At 45.8% G+C, this 7,570-nt stretch overlaps 1 long non-coding RNA gene across 1 annotated transcript; it reads left to right on the forward strand.

The window, feature by feature from the left end:
- Window positions 1-4,656: 4,656 nt before the first annotated feature.
- LOC139834983 (uncharacterized) lies at window positions 4,657-5,476 on the forward strand. Its single transcript, XR_011750660.1, has 4 exons — window positions 4,657-4,761; window positions 4,850-4,919; window positions 5,000-5,104; window positions 5,206-5,476. It is a non-coding gene; the product is annotated as an uncharacterized lncRNA (long non-coding RNA).
- Window positions 5,477-7,570: the final 2,094 nt, after the last annotated feature.

The raw sequence follows: 7,570 nt of genomic DNA on the forward strand, positions 1-7,570 counted from the left end.
TCCGACTTGTCCTTCGAAGTCTTCCTCGTTGGCGACTCCATCCATTCCGACGATGGTCCTCTTGCCTCTCCTCACGATAACACGGCTAGGCCTGGATGGGTCGGTTATGAAGAAGCATTGGTGCACGTGTTCTGCCAGTACCCATGGCTCATTCTGCGCGGTGGCGTTCGTGGACTTTGATTTGTTGGCTTCGGGTAGAAACATGGTGGTGAAATACCGGTCTTCTTTTACGACGCTCTTAGCCCATCTCGATACGGAACATCGGCACTTTCTCCCCAGCGTAGCTAAGCTCCCAGATTTCCTCGATTCTTCCGTAGTATCTAGTCTTTACGTCACCCGTCCAGGAATCCATCGTTACCCACGAGTTCTGTAAACACTTGTTCTTGTCTTTTTCTTCCGTGTAGAATGTGTACCCGTTGATATCGTACGCTTGGTAAGTCATGATGTTGGGCGCGGGGCCATGTGACAAGGCCAATACTAGTTTATCCTTGTCAGAATCCATTGGTGGGGGATTAGCAACAATGTGGTCTTTGAACCAGCGCGCGAAAGAGGAGTTGTGCTCTCTGTATATTTCTGCTTCCGTCATCATCGGCTTGCCACTGTTCTCTATCATGGTTTTGTGCTCTTTCAACCCAGGATCGATCAAGTCAATGTGTTGTAGCGCTACTAAGTTGGCCCTGTCAAAGTCGGAACTCCGACCAGACATGTGCACGTGCAGTTCCTTCCTTCCATTTTTGTGGCCTACTCCCTCGAACCTACGGAGGTACTTGTTTTGAGGCAAACCAACAGGGTCCTCGATGTCTAGATAATTCGTGCAGAAAGAGATGCACTCTTCGGTGAGCCAGCCCTGTACGATGCTTCCATCTGGATGTGACCTGTTACGAACGTATCCTTTAATGACCCCATTCATTCTTTCAAACGGCATCATGTTGTGTAAGAATGCCGGCCCTAGACTGACGATATCATCCATTATATGGACCAACAGATGGACCATCACGTCAAAGAATGCAGGCGGGAAGTACATCTCCATCTCACATAGGATCACCACGATCTCTTCCTGGAGCCTTGCGAGTTTCTTCACGCTTATCGACTTCCGAGTTATGACGTCGAAGAAGTTACAGAGCCCAGTCAGCGTTGCACGGACATGGTCATCCATTATACCTCGGATTGCAACCGGAAGAATCTGCGTCATCATCACGTGACAGTCATGAGACTTCATGCCGCTGAAGTTTCGTTTCTTGGGGTCCATGTATCTGCTTATTACCCCGGACACGTGTTCCCGGCAGGAAGGAGATCTTTCACGTATTCCAGGATGTCATCGACGCTTGTGTCCGTCCATCCATGTTTCGCCTTCATCTGCAGCACATCGAGAGCTACTCTCAAGCGAGACTCCCCCAACCCGCGACCTGAGTCGTACAACGGAGTATTCGAGTCTATCTCGAGTTGCTCAAGCTTTGATTTCCGCTTGGCGCCTTTCGTCTTTTCGAGAAGCAGATCTTGAAGATGAGGGTCCCGCACGACTGAAGCTAGCGGCACCTCTTCGTCGTCGTCAAGGTTATTGTCGTCGTCAAGGTTATTGTCGTCGTCAAGGTTATCGTCATGTGCGACAAACTCTTCATCGTCATCAGTATCATGATGCCCTCCTTCTTGCCGGCCATTTTTACCACCTGCCGCCGTCGCCCCATTGACCTCCGCGCCATCATCACTCATCCATTGAGTGTGTCCATGCATGAAACCATTAGTGAGCAGGTGCCCCTGCAACTTGCCTGAATACGGGTCAAACCATTTCCCTCGTTTGCATCTCCGGCACGGACACAATACCTCCGTGCGGTTATTTTCATACATGTCGATGATCGCGTGTTTCAGATATCTCATCACGATGCTTTCACTCATCTCGATAACCATTATCGCCTGCATGGTAAGATTACATAATTCATTAGAACCATGCATCCGTCGGTAGTTTTCACGGAAAATTTCGGCATGACCTTCCTACACGGTAGGACATAGGAGCGCCAGAAATGTGCCGAAACGGAAACTTGAAGAATCAACATTTCGGCGCAACGTTGGCAACTCATTTTCAACGCCAACACACACACAAGCACAAGCACAACATATATATATGCCACACACGAGAGCTTTTCTTCAAATGTCCAACATACATCGATTTCATTCCTTAATTTGTTCATTAATCACCTATTTGTTTGATATATTCGTCGATAAGATCGAGACGACGCGCCGCGACAATGGCGTATGGAAGCCGACTTTCTAGATCTAGATCTAGATTGAGCGGTCAATGCGGGATAGTAGATCTAGATCTACATAGGGGGATGTGGGAGATGCATGTAGGAAGGGAAGATTTGCTCAAAAATTTTGATTTGGTTTGGTCAAATTGGTGAAATTGGGGATAGAAATGGGCAAAAATGAGCTGGGTTGGGAGAAGGCTCGGGTTTGTGTGGAGAAGTGGAGTGTAGTGAGTGTGTGAGTGAGTGGGCTAGCTGGTTGGTGGTTGAAATAACTGCCAGGTTATTGCCGGCGCACCTGGACCATGGTGCGCCGGCAACATATACCCCTTTCGGCTATATCACAACCGGGCCAGGCCCAAGAATCATTTACGGCGCACCGGCCCAGGGGTGCGCCGGCAATAGCAAACTTTCCACCGGCGCACCACTGGGCCGGTGCGCCGGCAATGATTCTTGGGCCTGGCCCGAATCGGCCCGGGCCATGCCAGGAAATAGCGCCGGCGAGCCTTTCCCCGAGGTGCGCCGGCAGTATCTCTTCATCGCCGGCGCGGCTGAAATGTGGTGCGCCGGCAATCCTTTCCACCGGCGCATGCACAAGGTGGTGCGCCGGCACAACTTGCCTCCACCTATAGGCTTTTCCCTAGTAGTGACTCGCTCTGGGGAACCCTGAACATGTTGGACGGGTACGAGCTCGCCCAGGTCTCACCATGAAGGAAGCGTGGCCGGACAGCGCTGACACTTATAGAAGCCGTTCGCGAAAGAAGAAGGACGCCGACATTGTAACGGAATTGTTAACTAGGGTGGAGGCTCTTGAGAGAAATCAGAGGGCACCTGATCAGCCGCTGTTTCTACAGGATCCACAAGCCGATGCTGCCCCATCTCAGCGAAGAAGCAGTGTCGGTTCCTCGCATCTTGACGGATGTGGAGGAAGCTACCCCGTGGATTATGTCACGGAGAAGACAGATTGCGAGCTACATATGTTAATCAGGACCGCGTCTGTTAAGGTGGCGGTCGGCTATGTGTACCCAAGTGAAGATGGAGCAATGCACCATCATATGCCGATTCCACCTGGTTGTGTTCGTGTCGGGGTGGATGAAGTTGTTTCGGGTTTTGAAAAAGTGGACCTTGATATTCCTAGAGGTGAAGATGAGAGGACACTGGCCGATGTCAAGCACGGTTTCGCCCTATGGCCGAAGAAGTACGTCGTCCTTTTGCAAAGGCCACCGACTCCTACACAAGAGCAGCAAATGCCATCGACTCCTCCTGGTGGCAGTCCTGGTGAGCAGCCAAGTCCACACCTACCTGAGAGGGACCCCAGCGTGAGTCCACCATCTCGAGATCCTCCACGACGTAAGACAGCGTCCGTTAAGCGGAACGGTACGCCGCCTAGGAAGAAAGCTAGAAAGGAGAAACAACTGCCGCCTACTGAGAAGTTACCTTGGGAAAAAACTCCAGAGGAAAACGCGGAGGCCGTTCAGGCCGAGTTGAAGAAATGGTTTGCACCGAAAGTGCCAGAGATACCTTTCGAGAAGACACTAGATCCGGTGAAAGTTGTGCGTACCGTTGACAATCTATATGACCCTGTACCATCGCCGCCATCTGACTATGCGCGTTCTATTGAAAGGTCGTATGACAAGATGATCGAGGCGACAAAACCCGTTCAATCGGGTATCAGGGAGATAAAAGGGATACACAGTGTCTACCAGCTCGGACAACAACCCGTTCAATCGGTCGCCCCTCTCAAGGTGTTTGACGGGAAGACCGTTCAAAGTTCTCGACAAGACGCAACTGATTACGCCTTCGCTGAACGAGCATATCAGTTTGTTTAAGGGAAAGATTTGGTCGAGAATCTCAGGAAGGTACCAACATGTATGCGTAACTTGCATTCGTGGTACCTTAAGGCCTCAAAGGAAGGGATCGAGACTATCATGGTGCGAGTTAGGGAAGAGCACTACTTCCAGGAGTACTGTGTGAACGTTGACTTCGCCGAACTCTTTCAGTTATACAATCTCCGGGCCCTCGACAAATCAATCATTAGTTGCTATTGTCTGTAAGTGATTTATTTATTTAATTTGAGAAGTCGTTCATTGTCTGCAGATTATAATCTTTTGTGTGCTATATTATGCAGATCGAAGATGCTCGAATGCAAAAGGGATGATATCACAGACATTGGGTTCATTGACCCGCACACAATGCATGTTAAAACCATAGAGAATCCCCTCTATAACAAGGATACACCGCAGACTTTGCTAAGGTTTTTGAAGCGACAACGTGACAAAAAGCTAATAATTTGGCCTTACAACTTCGAGTGAGTCTTACTGTCTTATAACACATTATATTTTGCTCACCATATGTCAAAATTTTAACTAATGACTTATATATATGACACTACATATTGAAACATGCGTAGGTTTCACTTTATTCTTCTCGTCATCAATTTGGAAATTGGAGAAGTTGAAGTCTTGGACTCACTAAGCAAAAAATCGGAACTATACGTGTCTTGTTTTTTAATGCTCAGAAGGTAATTTTAATTCTTATCGGTTTGTTTCGTTAATTTCCTGCTTTGAACTAATTGATGACTCTTTTATGCATTTTCTTTTGTCGAGCAGCGTATGGCAAACTTTCATCAAGGAAGATACGTCCCGTGAATGGACACCGAAGCTGCGATGGCGTGCGAAAGTAAGTAGTACTACCTAGGTCCACACACCTTTTAATTATCATACTTGACTATTGTTTGATTGAATTATATTCTTGTAAAGAAATGCCCGCAACAACCTCCGGGGACCGATCTCTGTGGATTCTTCGTTTGCGAGTACATCCGCAGAATTGTCAGCGAGAGAACGAATAATGAAAGAAATAAAGAGGTACAAAAACAATCTTCACAAATTTGTTTTGTTATCATAAGTTGTGCTGAGTTTCAGTAATAGTTGTTTCATGTATTCATTTGTATCTTATTCTTTTATAGTTGGCAAGAAAGCGGAACAAGCTCTCAATCGATGACCGCTTCATAGCAATAGGCGAGGAATTGGCGGGATTTTTCCTTCGGGACGTCATACCACCACTCGCAGAGTACCACTATGAATGAAGATGTACATGTTACATATATAGTTGACTCGAAGAGTACCACTATGCTACATGTAATAGACATATATAGAGTACGCCTCGGAGAGTACCACTATGCATGAAGATCGATCTTCATGCATAGTGCTACTTAATTTGCGATCTTATGCAATAACATGTGTGTTATATTATATGCACCAACTTGCTATGCATCATCTTGATCTTCATGTACTACCTAAACCCAAACGCGTTTCTGGTGTATCGACGCGATATGAAACAAACCGATATCCCTAAACCCCTCCAAAAACCCTAAAAAAACAATTCTCTGCCGCGGCAGAGATTTGGGCAAATTCCCTGCCGCGGGTGGGAACCTTTGGTACCGGTTCGTATTACCAACCGGTACCAAAGCTCCTTGGCCCTGAGCTCTCCTGGTGGCCCACGTGGAGGGCCTTTTATACCGGTTCGTAAGCAACCGGTACGAAAGGGGGGGGCCTTTAGTGCCGGATAATTAATACCGGTTGCTCAACCGGTACTAAAGCCCCTCTGGAACCGGTACTGATGAGAGATTTTCTACTAGTGAAGGGACATCTAAATCTTTGCCCTGTCCTCCGTACGTCTCTCCAAGCATACACACCAATAATTCATATGGGATCAATCACACGAAAAATCAACGTAGGATCCTTGCGAATGAGAAATCAAGGCACTAAAAATGTTTCTGATTCTCGCTAAAGCATACTTGTTGTCGCACGTACTCACTGTTCAACACACTTTTTTTTTAAAATGGGTATCACCCCGGCATCTGCATCTAATAGATGCATACAACCATTTATTAATAAATCTCAGTTTTAAGGTCTTACAAACTTGGTCTTCAACGCTCACATAAGGTGCTCACAAAGATCAGCCAACAGAAAACAGTAATGCCAGGAGAATATCTAATATACCCATGCATATTGTATTCTAAATATATTGTATCCTATCACCACGTTGCCAACAACCCTGGCTGAAGATAGCCCGAACGACCGCCATGAGTCGAGTGCATCTAGAGTCCATATGTGTACGATGCTCCTCCGCCTGAAGGAACGACCACATGTGGATCCAATAGGTAGCCTTGTGAATAACCTACAAAAAGAACATACCTTCCGCTCTGTTAAACACAATATCATTACGACAATTCCAAATTGCCCATAATAAAGCACAAACTCCTACACGAATTCGAGCTTTCGTTTTTTATCAATTCTATTAAGCCAGTTCCCAAATAAGTTCTTAATGGGGAAATTCTGAAAGTAAAATGTACAACTCTCCAAATTAATGTAGCAAAGGGGCATTTAATAAAGAGATGCTCAATAGATTCATCGGAACTACAGAAAGCACATTTCATTGATCCTGTCCATTTTCTCTTAGCTAAATTATCCTTTGTTAGTAAGACTTTCTGTCAACATCCGGATTTTTAAATCCAGATGCCTATTATGCCATTCATCGCAATCCCAAGAATATTGTTTTTGCGAGACATAATAGATTGATATCACAACACATCATTCATTACATACCATAATCGTCTTACAAATAGAGGATCACATGATCCAGTCTTACATCGTAGTGGATCTAGAGATTCAATTACAAAACAAATAGCGGAAGCGAAGTAGCGGTTGTGGTCCATCTGTTCCACAGGCAACTTTTGACGTCAGGAGTAGTCCTAGTTATCGTAGACGTCTTGCTGTCCATCATCCTGGCACTGGTTCTCCTCTTCATAGTCTGGCCATTTGAATAGCCAGGGACAAAGCCATGAGTACTTTAAAGTACTCGCAAACTAATACTAATGTAAGTACTATCAACTATGGTAAGGGGGTGCTAAGCTCTAGGTTCATTCGCATAAAGCCAGTATTATTTCATAAGCACTTTAGTAATAAAAGACTCTTCATCTGCCTAACTTACTCAAGTGGGAATATTAGTGTCATTCCCACAACTCTTGTTGTGATCAATTCAAATTCACCTTTCAAGTTCAAGTCACAAGTCACCCTTCACATGTCACATTTTTGAAAATGGTCTGATGACGGAACAGTATGGCCATTCCAACCATCAATAACCGTGGACACGACTATTCGAATAGTTTTACACTCTGCAGAGGTTGTACACTTGTGCCACAACATTTGATTACATCCATTAAGGGATAGCCCTGAATAATCATACTCATTTGTGTCAAAAAAAATAATCATACTCACTATGCGGATCATCAACCATAACCTTTCACTTACATATCCTAGTATAGGCAC

Source organism: Lolium perenne, chromosome 1, assembly GCF_019359855.2.
Source record: "Lolium perenne isolate Kyuss_39 chromosome 1, Kyuss_2.0, whole genome shotgun sequence".
NCBI classification, from domain to species: domain Eukaryota; kingdom Viridiplantae; phylum Streptophyta; class Magnoliopsida; order Poales; family Poaceae; genus Lolium; species Lolium perenne.